Source organism: Panthera uncia (assembly GCF_023721935.1).
Source record: "Panthera uncia isolate 11264 chromosome A1 unlocalized genomic scaffold, Puncia_PCG_1.0 HiC_scaffold_16, whole genome shotgun sequence".
Classification (NCBI taxonomy): Eukaryota; Metazoa; Chordata; class Mammalia; order Carnivora; family Felidae; genus Panthera; species Panthera uncia.
Window position 1 is genome coordinate 59,475,144 of NW_026057576.1, and position 16,068 is coordinate 59,491,211.

Here is a 16,068-nt window from a genome sequence, read left to right on the forward strand (position 1 = left end):
ACCAGACAGAGGATTGATGTCTAAAACTTCCATTCACACTCTTACTTTACAGACTCATTTACCCAGTGTACTTCCTCACATAAAAAGATAATGGCTTCTCAGACTCTCGCTAGATTGTTATCAAACGATTTGAACTCATGGAGATCATGAACAAAAGTCTACAGTATGCTCTGCTGAAAAGTTTGTGCCTCTTTTTTTTTTCTCATTAGTACTTCTATTTTTTTTAATGGAGACTCCATCTTCCAAGGTAGAAAGCACAAGTAACATAACTGGCTTGATATTTCCTTTACTGTTTTCTTGGAATGTTTTGGGAGGGACTGGGGTCTAATTTTCTGATTTGGACTCAGTCTCTGAGAGATTGAGTAGAGAAGCTATGACAAGTCTTTCTCAGTTTACCCTGCTGTGTGCTTTTTGAGTTGTAATTTTATTATAGCACTAGAGCAAATAAATTTTACTTTCTTTATTTTGTATTGCTTTGATCTCTATTATTTCTGTTTAATATATGCAAAAGATACTAAAGTTTTCTCTCATTTTCTTATCTTAGTTTATGATCTAATTTAGTGTGTGTGTGTGTGTGTGTGTGTGTGTGTGTTTTCTGTCATCTTGGCATTTTTAGGAGATAGTGGGATTTGCTTAAAGTTCCTATATCGACTTCATTATGACTGGCTGTCGTCTCCAGTTTATAATCCAAACAATTTTAATGCAGGTGGCATTCACTTGAATGAACATGTAAGGGTAGTTTCTAACATTACATTCCCCAGAAGAGTATATGCATTAGCCGTAGTGAATCATTTGAATCAATTTGATTGTTGCTAGTGGCTACTGTTCAAATTAAAATCTTTGGAGACTTTCAAGTATGAACATGACTTAATCACAGTAAACTTTTAGAAATATTATAGTGGCAAAAGTCTATAGATAGAGGAGTAGAAACAACACAGGTGGGAAGTTCTGTTAGGCCATATTGGATGAACCCAGATGATAAGGGCCTGGACCAAGAGCTTGGCTGTGAGTAATAGAAGGAGAAAATATGTTAAATATTAGTAGATTTTGTGATTCATTGAATGCAGGAAGTGGAAGATAAGTTGATAATAACATAATTTTTAAAAATAGAATTCATTGCCACGAGAAACTTAACAGAAACCCATGGGGGAGGGGAAGGAAAAAAAAAAAAAGAGGTTAGAGTGGGAGAGAGCCAAAGCATAATAGACTCTTAAAAACTGAGAACAAACTGAGGGTTGATGGGGGGTGGGAGGGAGGGGAGGGTGGGTGATGGGTATTGAGGAGGGCACCTTTTGGGATGAGCACTGGGTGTTGTATGGAAACCAATTTGACAATAAATTTCATATATTAAAAAAAATTTTTTTTTAAATAAAAAAAAATAAAAAAAATAAAAATAGAATTCAAATGATTTGTAGGATTATATAACAGAAGCCCATATAATTCAGTATTTTATTATTGAAACTTTTGTCATTATATCTCAGTATGAGCTGTTATAACAAAGTACAAAAGGCAGCTTATCAACAGCAGAAATCTATTTCTTACAGTTCTAGAGGCTGGAGGTCCAAATTACAGTGTCAGCATGGTCAGGTTCCAGGGAGAGCCCTCTTCATAGTTGCAGACTACAGACTTCTTGCTGTGTCATCACGTGATGGAGGCAAGATCTCTTATAAAGGCGCTGATCCCACTCATGACGGTTCTTTTCTCAAGACCTTATCTATCTTGATTACATCTGAAGGCCCCACCTACTAATACCATTGCATTGGAAGATGGGGTTTTAACATATGAATGTGGCAGGGGACACAAACATTTAGTCCATAATATACTTTTACAAGAACAAGTATTCAAGAGTATAATTCCAAAAACATCTTTGGAGAGCTATGAAATTATATCAAGAGAAAGAACAGTCTGTGGACATATAAAATGCCTGAGTTGAGTCATGGTTCCCCTTGGTAATGGCTATATAAACTAAAAGATCTAGAAGCCAGAAAACACACTGAATTTTGGTAACAGATTCTTCAATTATTCTTATAAAGCTACAGGTTATTTTGAAAGTTTGATAATTAATCATTGACTAATGAACTGGTCAGTGATTAAAAGAAATTTGGGGCTTTATATTATTTAGATAATAAAGTATTTTATTTCAAACTTTATTTTGTAATGTATTTTAGAATCAGTCCATGATATATTTTTTTGGAATGTTTTTCAACTTAAAATAACAATATTAGTTATTTAGCGATAATTTTTCTTTTGAAAAGTTCTTAATTGCTATTACTTAATGAATTCTTCGTTGATATTGTGAGATTTTTATCTATGGCCTAATACCATCATGTCTGAAATAAATCCCATGTTTGGTGATGGGAGATGAGATTTGTGTGTGTGTGTGTGTGTGTGTGTGTGTGTATGTGTGTGTGTGTGTTGTGTGTGTGATATGGTTATTTTTCTTTACTTTCAATTTCTAGCGTAACAGTTTTTCAGAATCTAGAGGTAGAGAAGTTGTATTTCCAATATGTTCATATCATAGCTACAGTCATGCCTGATTCAGTATTGTTGGGATTTAAGAAAGCTCAGTTAAAAACACGATCTTTTTCACACTCTCCGGTATGTTTGTCTGGGACATTTCTTCTCTGCTCCTCACTTTTGCATGGAGAGGAGCTTCCACTGCAGTATTATCCTGGACATTGTCATGTGTCTTCACTCACTTCCAGTGGGGAAGAGATAAATTATCTAGTGCATGAATTTGGTAAGGTAGACAGAGAATTAATGTTCAGACCCTTCTGATTCTCTTTGGGATCTTTGCTTTGCAAACAATTCTGCAATCCCAAGCTGACGTTGCAATTCCAATGTGGGTTAGTCAATGCCTAGACACATAATTTTAACGTGAATTTATCCATAGACCTAAGCCACATTTTCCAAATATTTTATTATCATAAAGTGTTATTTTCATTTCCAACTGTTCTTCCTATTTGCCATTTGATTTCAAACTGGGTAAGGAGAAAAAAGGAGGGAAGTATTAGCTATTAAACCCTTAAAACACCAGCACGTGGCATTTAATTTTAGAACCGGAAAACTGTTCTTTTTTTCTTGTAGTCCCTTCTACTATAAAAATATACAACTGTTCAGTATAGTCATATTAGAAAACAGTAAAAGGAGTAGCACTCCACTGAAAAAGGGAAATATCAAGGATTTAAATCATGGGTCACTGTAGTAATACTGCTTGACACATATTATTTATGTTCTCTGATTATTGTAACTCTGATGAGTTTATTTGTAAGCTGATGGGTTAGTCCTGATGACCCTAGTGTTTTTTGAAGTCTGAAGTCTTTTATAAATCTCAATAAAGTTCTTTCTTGAAACAAAAATGAAATAACACCCTCCCACACACACACTGCAAACAAAAGTGAATAAATCAACAAATAATTATTTCAAATTTTAAAAGACCTATAGTTTAACAGATAATACCACCAAAGTTCTTGAAGTCCAAAATTATACTTTTAAAATGATAATTTTTTAAATGATGTCCAAATGATTTTTTTTAAATGTGCTATATGCATTTAACCCATCTGATATAAACTCATTTTCAGAACATGGTAGTATCTATCTGTGATTTGAACATTAGCAACGTGAGATTACATTTCTAACAACTAAAAGGAGTGTATTTGAGAGCCAAGTAAATGATCCTGAAAATAGCTTTACACCAATGGCTTCTAAATGAAATTTAGGACAGTAACCTTAATTTCACCAGCTGTTCTTACTGGAATAGAAAGTCTCATGAAAAACACAAAGCTGCAAACAGGGATTTACAAACACATGTTGTAGGTGGTCAAGCAAGATCTTAAAACAACAAACTTTCTAAATTGAAGCCAGAATTTTTTTTTTAATCTGAGTACATATCACCACTTCTCCAAGTAAGAAGAAATTGTTTTATGCACACAAAGACTTATAAACTAATATTGGGGAACCATTAAATATGATTTATAGTTCAAAGTACCATGTTGTATATATTTTTCTATTGATACTCTATGAACCATCAATCGGATGCTGCAATAATCTTCAACAAGTAACAATTTTTTTAAAAATCTGCATTTAGATATTTTGCTACTTACTTGTATTTGTTCCAAACATATAAAAATGTAACTATGTTTGAACATTTAAATAAGGAAACTACCTAATATTTTTGATCTCTTTTTACATAGAATTCCTTAAGCAAGAAAGAGCCAAGATATATATTATAAGCTTAAAATATACAAAAAGCTATAAGTACAAGATTGACTTCTACTTTGTCACGTATTTAGCACCTCCAATTAATACATTCTCTTGTGCATTTTAGCCTCTCCTTTTATGCTGTATCATTTTCATTAACAAGCACACATTCAACTATTTTTAAAACAAACCAGAATGCCTTAAAAACCCACCTGTCCTCATTCTAGCTATTATCTCATTGTGTACTCCCCTTCTCACATGATAAGTTGGAGAGTTGTCTCCATAGGATGCACGCACTTCATCATTTGTCTTTCACTCTCTGAGTAACCCCTCATTGCATCCACTCAAGATAATCAGAATAATTTCTTTCCAAAATAAATAGTGATTTATATGCTGCCAAATCCAGTGACCATATTTTCAATATTCATATCATTAACCTCTATTTGTCATTCATTGTAACAGAACTCACTCTCTTCTTTTGACTTCTAGACTTCGACAATGTCCACTCCCCATCCACAATTTCATTGATTTTAATTTGTGTCTTTGATTGGTTCTCCCCATACTGCCTATTGTCTCGATTTTGACTTTTGCCAAGGCAATTTTCTGGGCCCACTGTTTTCCTATCTCGACGATCTGCCTCTAATGTATTTTTCATGTTTTAAATTTTCCTTTCCCATGTTTTCAGTGGAGCCCATATGCTGACATAACGAAATATTTTAAATCCAGATAAACTTCTCTCTGAACATCAGACCTATAAGGGAATCATAGGTATATAATACATATCCAATAATAAACACTTGATTCTCCTACATACTTAATGTTCCTTCAAGTTCATTTCAGTAAGTGGTTCCACCATATACCACATTACTCAATATTATGTCATGGGAATATTTCTGGATATGTCTAATTTCACTCATAATAAAAACCAAATGCTTTAACACAGAATGTGATGTCCTGAATGTTGTGTCCACCACCTAACTCAGAGAATTTTGCCTCCACAAAAGTAGAGTAGACAAGCTATTCCTTAGTATGTTTGCTAAATACAACTACAACCCCTGGAAATTGTATATATAAAAAAAGAAATAAAAGACAACTTTATAAGATGGAAGGAAGTCACCAGGAAGCTTAGACCCAAAGTATAACACAGTGGTGAACTCCTTGTTTTCTTTTTGCCTCATATATCTCAGGCTTGGATATGAAGGAGTCAGCCACCCAACGACACCAATGGATGCAGACAAAGAGAAAAAAAGGAAAGAAAATGGAAAAAAAAGCCTCAACAAGAACTGGCTCTCTCTAGTCAAAGGACCAGGGAAAAAGAAGCTTAACAAGACAGAAAACAGGCAAGACATGCTCTCTTCCAGTCAAATGCCATAGAAAGATGTATGGTCCAACTCCTACCTATGACAGAAAATGCCAAGTGAGGAGCCTCAGAATCCCCTCTTCTGAAACTGTAACAAGGTACTCCAACACTCCTGTCATATTGGTGTCGAGAAGGCCCAGCGGGAGTCAGGACGGTTGGGTGCATGTGTCTCTTTGAATCAGTATTTTTGTATCCTTTGGGTAAATACCTAGTAGTGCACTGCTGGAACATAGGGTAGTTCTGTTTTTAACTTTTGGAGGAATCTCCATACTGTTTTCCACAGTGGCTGCACCAGTTTGCATTCCCACCAACAGTGTAAGGGGGTTCCCCTTTTTCTGCATCCTCACCAACACTTGTTTCCTGTGTTGTTAATTTCACCCCAATGTTTATGGCAGCATTATTAACAATAGCCTAATTATGGAAAGAGCCCAAATGTCCATAGACCGATGAATTCATAAAGAAGTGGTATGTGTATGTATATATAGACATGTATATATAGACATGTATATATAGACATGAATATGACTCAGCCATTTGCAATGATGTGGATGGAACAAGAGTATAATGCTACTTGGAGTCAGTCAGTCAGCGAAAGACAAATACCATATGATTTCACTCATATGTGGAATTCCAAAAACAAAAGAGATGAACATGGGGGAAAAAGACAGGTAAACCATCAAACAGACTGTTAACTATAGAGAAAAAGATGACAGTTGATGGAGGGAGGTTGGTGTGAGAATGAGCTAAGTGGGTGATGGTTACTAAGGAGGGCACTTGTGATGAGCACTGGGTGCTGTATGTAAGTGATGAATCAGAACATTCTACTACTGAAACCACTATTACATTATATGTTAACTAACTGGAATTTAAATAAAAACTTAAAAAAAAGAAGGGGCGCTTGAGTGGCTCAGTTGGTTGAGTGTCCGACTTCAGTTCAGGTCATGATCTCACAGCTTTTGAGTCAAGCCCTGCATCAGGCTCTGTGCAGACAACTCAGAGCCTGAAGCCTGCTTCAGATTCTGTGTCTCCCTCTCTCTCTCTGACCCTCTCCCACTCATGCTCTGTCTCTCTCTCTCTCTCTCGCAAAAATAGAGAAATATTACAAAAATTAAAAAAAAAAACTTAAAGAAAAAAGGAGTCAGGATGATGATCTTCACTGACTATGAATGGCCCTACTCTTTCACAGTGTCATGGGAAAGCACAAAAGTAGCCTGGACTTATTACATCCCTTCGACAATAATGAGGTGCCTCTGTATGCCACTTGTCATACCGAGATCTCAAACCAAGTGAAAACGAGAATGAATGGATGCAAAACCTGAGATGACAGAGATATTAGAATTAAAGCAGTCATAGTGAAATGCTTCATTGAGAATTGTGCACACACATGAAAAAGCAAAAATCAGAAAAAAATCAGAAAAGAAATGTAGGGTGTAAAGAAGTACCAACAACAAATTTCCAACTGAAAAATACAATTACCAAAATAATATTAATAATAAAAATTTTAAAACCTTCATAAATGGAATAAACAGGATATTGGAAGGACCAGAAGAAAGACTGGATGAATGAATAAATAAACCAAGAGAACTTACCCAATATGAACAATGGGGTGAGAAAAGAAGGAAAATAAATGAATAAAGCCTTAGAAACCTATGAGAATAGAATGAAAGACCTAATATTCATGTTATTGGAGTCCCAGGACAAAAGGTGAAACAGGACACATTTTAAAAGTATTCAAAGAAATCATGTATTCCAATTTGGAAATGCTAAAAACCTACAGATTCACAAAGCTAAACATCAAAACATATCTTAGTCAAATCTTGAAATCTAAAGGCAAACAGGAAGTAATCTGGAAAGCAAAAAGAGAAAAATGACACCTTACCTACAAGAAAAAAAAAATTTTTGAATGACAGCAGATTTCTCATCAAAAATCAAGAAAGTCAAGAAGAATAGGATAAAAACTTTTTTTCAGAGCTGAAGAATACATACTATTCACTCAGAATCTTATATTCAGTAAAAATGTAATCTAGAAATGAAGGGGAAATCAATATATCTATGGATGAAGGGTTTGTCACCAGTTTATCTATCCTGAAAGAATGACCTAAGGAAGAAGTTCTGTAAAAAGAAATAAAATGATCTTTTTTTTTAAAGAAAAGGTACATTGGAATGTAAAAATTGAAGAAAGAACATAGTAAGCAAAAATATGGGTAAATACAATATAATTCTCTTTTGTTGAGGTTCTAAATTATGTTGGATGTTGAAGTAAAATTGTAACGCTGTGTGATATAGTTCTGATATATGTAGAAGAAATATTAAAATAATTATATTCTAAACATAGGAAGATGAGCAAAAGGATACAAAGTGAGATAATATTTCTATACTTTACTCACACTGTTAAAATGATGACACCAACAGATAAGTTATGTGTATAATGTAATACCTAGAACAGCCACAAAAATCACTATAGATAAGTAAAAATGGAATCCCCAAATGTATGGGTAGCTTAAAAGAAGGCAGGGAAATAAAAACAGAAAAAAATATATATGTAAAATGAACAAACAGAAAATAGAAAAATAAAATGGCAGACAAAAGCATTAACAAATCATTAAATGCAGATGGTCTACATAGAACAATTAAAAGACAGAAATTGACAAAAGGGATTAGAAATCATAACCCAACCATATGCTATCTACAAGAAACTCACTTCAAAGATAATGATATAGGCAGCTTGAAAGCAAACACATGAAAAAAGACATATCATAAAAATATTAATTAAAACAAAGTAGAAGTGGCTATATTATAACAGATACAGTTAAAAATATGTTGGATTGCCTTTTCTCTTCCAAATAAAGACAAAAATTCCAGGATGCAAGAAATAAAATTACTAAATTGAAAAGAAAGTCTCCCGGAGTTTATTTGGGCAACACTGTGCAACTTCCCACACACCAAGGAAAGAACTGTATCTCCAGAGCTTCAGGAAAGAGTCGGGGGAGGTTTGTTTAACTATAATGTTCCAAATTACCATTTTCATGTGAAGAACACTGGAAGTCATTTGTAGCTATCGAAAAATTTTAAAAGTATTACTATCCTTATATATTTACTAAATAATCTGTGCAACTTTGATCTTCAAACCCTATTTGATTATGTCCTATTAAAAAAATAAAATTTCTTACAGCCCTACAAAAATATATTTTCTTAAGGGACACCTGGGTGGCTCAGTAAGTTAAGTGTCCGACTTTGGCTCATGTCTTGATCTCATGGTTTGTGAATTCAAGCACCACATCAGACTCTGTGCTGACAGTGTGGACCTGCCTGGGATTCTTTCTCTCCCTCTCTCTGCCCCTCCCCAATTGTGTTCTCTGTCTCTCTCTCTCTCTCAAAATAAATAAACTTAAAAAACTCTTTACTTAAAATTACCCATGCATATATCTTGCATAGATGCATACATATACTGTACATATAGATTATGCACATTATAGATGCACATATATAGTCACTATAGATTATGCATGGTATAAATCAGCAGAAATACAGTGGACAATGTAGATAAACATATCTGGGTATTGAAGAATATTTATAATTCCACAGGTGTCAGTGATCTCCAGTAAGTTAGTTCTTATTTTCCCTAACCAAGAAAAAAACGAAAACACAAAATACAAACAAACAAACAAACAAACCCAAAACAATTGCATCTTTTATCCTAAGTAAATTCAGGCACATGGTGGAATTCTTTTCATTGTAACTTATGTTACATTCTTCAAATTCTGCCCTTTTCTATCTTCGTTTTATCACTTTGTTTGAAGGTATGTTTATATCTGAATCGACCTCCTATCAGTCTAGGCCTCACAAAATATGTTAGTGGACAAGTTTTCCTGTGTCCCTACCGAGACTTTCCATCTCCCCAGTTTGCAGGCAAATAATCAGATCCCACTAACCTTCTTTTTATTCAAATTTCAGTATAGTTAACATACAGTGTTATATTATTTTCAGATATACAATACAGTGACTCAACAATTCTATGTATTACTCAGAGCTCATCATGATAAGTGTGCTCTTTAATCCTCATCACTTATTTCACCCTTCCCCCCATCCCCTCTGGTAGTCATTGGTTTGTTCTCAATAGTTAAAAGTCTGTTTCTTGGTTTGTCTGTCTCTTTCTCTTTCCCCATGCCCCTGCCCTTTGCTCATTTGTTGTGCTTCCTAAATTCTACATCTGAGTGAAATCATATGGCATTTGTCCTTCTCTGACTGACTAACTCTGCTTAGCATTATGCTCTAAAAATATGGAACGCTTCACAAATTTGGGTGTCATCCTCACAAGGGATCCTGCTAATCTTGTGTATATCATTCCAATTTTAGTATATGTGCTACCAAAGTGAGCACTGTAATTGGTTTTTAAATAAGCATTATTTAAATTATGCATTATAACGTGCAGTCCAAGTAAACAACAATGAAAGATCATACACCTAGTCACACATCTTCATACATCTAGATTCATTCTTGTTCTATCAAGGTGTCCTTCTGGCTAACACATATCTAGAATCACTCTTGTTGCAACGATCTCCCTATGGCTATTTTTTTTTTTTTTTTGCAGTCAATTTACATTGAAGTAACTCCTCAGCACTTCCTTATATTAGAAATACAAATCCTCTCATGCTTTGAAAGTTCTTTCCTCCTACGTGATGTAGCAGCTGTTTGGAGAGATTCTTAGAGCATGTTGCATCTCGGAGGGGAAAGGAATAATCCTGGGCATGTTTTCTCAGTTTTCCTGGCAATGAACAAGTGGTTTTGGCCTCCAATGTTTTTTGTACGCTTCTATTTTCCTTGACATGATCTCCTCACCTGTCACAAGATCTCTGCCTCTGACATGCAGTATCTAGTGAGCATGAGGTGCCAAGGAAACTCAGATTGTTTTCAATTTTGGCTGTCAGCAACCACATTAAGGAAAGAAAACAGTGACAGCACAGCAAACAGTCTGGCATTTTATTTGTCCTTTTTTTCTTATGTTCCCATATGAAGTCATTAAATCTTTGTCAGGGGAAATGTCATCACTACTCACACAAGAAGGTCATGTCAAAAGGGTGGGAAAATATTAAATAATTATTTCTGAGAACAGGTGCATCACTCTCAACCATAGTGTTAAAATTTAACTGTGTGTTGCATATATTTAGGTATATCAATGGTTAATAATATTTTTTTCTCTGGAAAAAAGTCATTCATGAGAATGTTTTATTCCTTTATTTTCTGAATACTGGACATGTATCCTCTGAAGCTCCTCATTTAATACCGCAGACTCAGAGGCTATGGCATAGGGAAGACATCCACTCTTATAGTCCTATTTGGATTTTTATTCATTACAGGCTTCTCTAATGAGAATGGAAAACACTGAGTTGAATAGATTGATAAAAGGAGAAGTGGGCTTTTCTTTTTTATGTTTGTTTGCTTATTTATTTATTTATTTTGAGTGAAGGAAATAGTGTCAAAGCAGGGGAGGAGCAGAGAAAGAGGGAGGTAGAGAGAACCCCAAGCAGTATCCATGCTATCAGCACAGAGCCCAACACGGGACTTGGCTTGATCTCACAAACCGTGAGATCATGACCTGATCTGAAATTAGGAGTCTGCATTCAAAATCTATAAAGAACTCACCAAATTCCACACCCAAAAAACAAATAATCAAGTGAAGAAATGTGCAGAAGACATGAAGAGACACTTCTCTAAAGAAGACATCCAGATGGCCAACAGGCACATGAAAACATGCTCAACATCACTCCTCATCAGGGAAATACAAATCAAAACCGCATTGAGATATCACCTTACGCTAGTTGGAGAAGCTAAAATGAACAAATCAGGAGACTATAGATGCTGGAGAGAATGTGGAGAAACGGGAACCCTCTTGCACTGTTGGTGGAAATGCAAACTGGTGTGGCCGCTCTGGAAAACAGTGTGGAGGTTCCTCAAAAAATTAAAAATAGATCTACCCTATGACCCAGCAATAACACTGCTAGGAATTTACCCAAGGGATATAGGAGTACTGATGCATAGGGGCACTTGTACCCCAATGTTTATAGAAGCACTTTCAACAATAGCCAAATTATGGAAAGAGTCTAAATGTCCATCAGTTGACAAATGGATAAAGAAGTTGTGGTTTATATATACAATGGAATACTACTTGGCAATGAGAAAGAATGAAACATGGCCTTTTGTAGCAACATGGTTGGAACTGGAGAGCGTTATGCTAAGTGAAATAAGTCATACATAGAAAGACAGATACCATATGTTTTTGCCCTTATGTGGATCCTGAGAAACTTACCAGAAGACCATGGAGGAGGGGAAGGGGGAAAAAAAAGTTAGAAAGGGAGGGAGCCAAACCATAAGAGACTCTTAAAAAACTGAGAATAAACTGAGGGGTTGATGGGGGGTGGGATGGAGGGGAGGGTGGGTGGTAGGTATTGAGGAGGGCACCTGTTGGGATGAGCACTGGGTGTTTTATGGAAACCAATTTGACAATAAATTTCATATTAAAAAAATGAAATTTGGAGTCTGATGCTTCACCGATTGAACCACCCAGGCATCCAAAGAAGTGGGCTTTTCTACTCCTATATTGAGTGAGTATCCCGAGTGATGCTTCTCTCCAGTGACTCCACCACCATGCACGACACCCATGTGTTGAATGAGACCTGTGAATGAGAAAAGCAATTTTAAAGAATATTGTTCATTAGTAAATGTAATCCACATCATGAAAATGAGCTGTCTTTGAGATTTAATTTTATAACCCTCTTCTTGTCAAGGTTTAAATAACACTGAAATTCTCAACCTAATTTTAAGAAGGTGATTTCTTGTAGCAATTGTGTATTCATAGAATTCAGAAGCATATATTAATATATATGTGTATATATTTTAATATTTAATTATAATAAAGTGCTTATCCATTCTTCTATTTTTTAAGGGAGCTATCAATATCTTGCCCAGAAAAATATTAACCTACTATACTGAAATGATTGATCCCACTACATTGTCTACAAAATTAGATATACCTCCTTCTACATTCATCATCAGAAACTGTGATCCCAACAGTCTTCCCCTTCTCTTCTTTCAATACTCTTCTACATTTCTAACATTTCTACAAAGGTGGACAATTTGTTATTCCTTAAATGTGTCCTGTATTTTCAATCTCATTTGAAACTTTTCTTAGGCTCTTTCCTCTGGCAACAGTATGTCTCCTGTCTCCTTTATTTTACCTCAGTCCTGAAGCTTACTTAAAATATGTTTTCAAAATATCTTTGGGATAGATCACTTCTGGAATTATGCCTTAGGAGAGCTCTGTGGACCCTGGCCCTAGTGAAATAACTGTAACAGGTGAAAATTGGAAAAATACATAAATAAATAAATAAATAAATAAATAAATAGGCAAAGGAATCATTTAAAGTCTCTGATAATTGGCCAAAGGGCATACAACAAATGAAGAAGCATATATTGAAGAAAATCTACTTAATCTCATATAACTGAGACTATGGCATTTGAGCCATGCCCCACCCCACTCCCACCAACAAGATGGAAACTACTTTCTAAGTAGGTAACCAAGATCTCTTCCCACAGATTTCAGTCTAGGGCTGCAGTGTCTCCCAGGGGAGGCAGGAGATAGTATTTTTAATCTCCCAACTTTGTGTTTCAGAGATTCCCTCCATGCAGCCTTCACTCATAGGATAAAACCTGTACAGGAGACATAGAAATCCAAGAAAACAGAGACCCCAGTCACCCTCCTTTCAGCTTACTTGTAGAATGGAGTTTCCACACCTAGAGAAGCAAGCTTTGAACAGAGACTACTGCTCCTGACCAACTCATTGCTCACAGGGCAAGGGCATCACTCTGACAGTAGAGGACACTTGTCCCAGCACCCAACTCTGGAGTAGGTACTCAGAGATTTTTTTTCCCAGAGGAAAGACAGGTCACAACCACAGAGATATCTGAAGCTCTCCCCAAGTGCCCTGACTTTATAGGGCACAGTGTTTAGCGGGGGGTTATACTCGATGCTCTCAGAATCGTGGACAATTTGGTGGCAAGCAATTAAGAGGCTGGTAGCTCCATGTTAGCAAAGCAAAATGAGGCCCACTACTTTAGTAGGGAGAACCAGGGAGAAAAACAGAAAAAATGTTCCTCCTGGATTCAGAACAATTCTGAAAACTGCCCTCAAAAACTACCAGTTCTGCAAATACTGGTAATGAATAACTCACGTTAACATGACTTTGGGAAATAACTAAATATCTAACTAAATATCTCACTAAATATCTTCATCAATTTAGTAATAATTTTCTCTATTTCCCTAAAATTATAATTGCACAATTGCTGTTTCCTTAAAAATCTTTAGACCTTTAACTTAGAAGACAGTATAATACAGATTTTATGTCTCCTAAAATAAACCAACAGAAGAAAATGCTTTCGCAGGCACATTAGACATGATAAAAAACAATAAAAATTATCTAGGATATATGGGGAGAACATTAGAAGAAAAGAAAAGCTATAAATCTAAAATAAAAAATATTTGAAACGCAGACATGAAATATGATAAAATAATGTAAGTTGAAATAACTTGTGTAAATTATATTTACTGTATGTAATTAAATTATAGTTGTTTTTATGTTATATAAATGAAATAGGTGACTTACTATTTCTACTTTAAGGTTTATACATTGAAATCATGACTCACAAATGTTTTAGTTTTCTGGTTTGTTTATATTTTTAACACTGAAGGAAATATTTTCCAAGAGAAGTGATGATAATCACATGGGTGTGCTATATTTAGCAAGGCATTATATAATGGTTTTCGTCTGACATAAAACATCTGGAGGCATAAATCAGCAAAGCTTTCTGTTTCTTACTTTAGATAATTATGTATAAATCTTCATTCATATAGCTTCTGCTTAATATGGGATAGAAAAAGTAAATCAAATTGTGTGGGGAATGAGATGTGCATCTGGAAAAGAGATAGTAAAATAAGAATATTTTAAGGACCCTTTGAAAATATTCAGAAATGCACTAACTATACCACTTTTTATATTGAACCACTCTTATCACTCATGAGACACATTAAATATGAACAAATGGAAATGTGTGGAATTATAACACAAGGTCCCCAGGCACAGGGTAACTCACTTTGCCAGGTTGGTATCATAAATAGCTGGCACACCAATTCTCCACAACCAAGCAGCCTGGACCTTCCCACAGACAAGGCTTATCCAGTTGAAAGGAGACACAAAGAGGAAAGGGGCCCAGTACAGAAATTCAAACCTCTACTAGCCCAACAAACACCTGAATGAACCATCGTAGTATTGGTTTTCTCTGCTGCACAGATTCAGAGACCTAATGTCTTAAAACAGCATCCATGCGTGATGTTATAGTTTTATTTGTCCGAAGACTAGACACTGCTTAGCTGTGTTTTCTGCTCAAGATCTTCCAAGTCTCCTAGCAAGATGTCCACGGGGCTACATTCTCACTTGGAGGCTTACTCATGGAAAAATCCACTTCTAGTCTCTCTCAGGTTGTTGGCACAATTCATTTCCTTGTGACTCAACTCCTAAAGAATGGGCCTCTCCATAGGCAGTTTAAACGAGCATGCTGTTTGCTTCTTCAGAGCCTCTTTAAAAAGGCTTTCACCTAATTAAGTCAGGTCCACCCCAGACTGCCTTTTGATTAATTCAAAATCAACTAAGTGAGGACCTTAATTGCATCTAAAAATCCTGTCATGTTTTTCACAGAACATAGAACCTTATCACTGGCGTAACATTTTATTATAATCACAGGCTGCACCCAAACTGAAGTGGAGGGGATTGTACAGGGTGTGAACACAGACATGCCAGGAATCTGGGTTTATCTTAAAAGTCTGCCTACTTCTGTGCTTTTCTGTAGTGTGGTGGGCAGATTACAGGCATCCATGCCTTCTCTTTCTTGCTGACTTTTGGTTCATGTAAGTGTCTCCTTCCTGCAATAAAACCTATTTATTAACTTATTCATTATGGAATTCAAACAGAATCCTGGTGTATCCATGCTAAATTGAAAGTCATATGGGCTCCATATTGTATGGCAAGTCGACAGCTTGTCTAACTGGATGGTTTACAGTATCTTCCTATTTAGTTTAAAGATGTGTATATTTGCACACACGTGTGTGTGCGTGCATGTGTGTGCATGTGTGTGTACTGAGAAAAATAATGTTTACAATATTTTTCTCAACTCAACTCTATCTGCCCATAGATTGAAAAAGTATTACGGTATAGCAATATACATTGTAATCACTTGAATCTGACTGCTTGCAAGGCCACTCCGCTACCTACTAGTGGGCAATATAGGATAATTTTCTGACCTTCTCTCTGTTTTTATTTTCAATGAAAAATGGAGAAACATAGTGCATTGCTCATATGGTGGTAGTGATGCAAAATAAGTGAGTGTAAAAGTGAATGCTGATATATTTCCATGTTTCCTGAAGTAGTATTCAAAAAGTCAGGAAAGAATACATCTAG

General features: G+C 35.5%; 1 non-coding gene across 1 annotated transcript; it reads right to left on the bottom strand.

Moving 5' to 3' along the window:
* Window positions 1-9,834: 9,834 nt before the first annotated feature.
* Window positions 9,835-9,940, bottom strand: LOC125934253 (U6 spliceosomal RNA). The gene has a single exon (XR_007461290.1). It is a non-coding gene; the product is annotated as a U6 spliceosomal RNA (small nuclear RNA).
* Window positions 9,941-16,068: the final 6,128 nt, after the last annotated feature.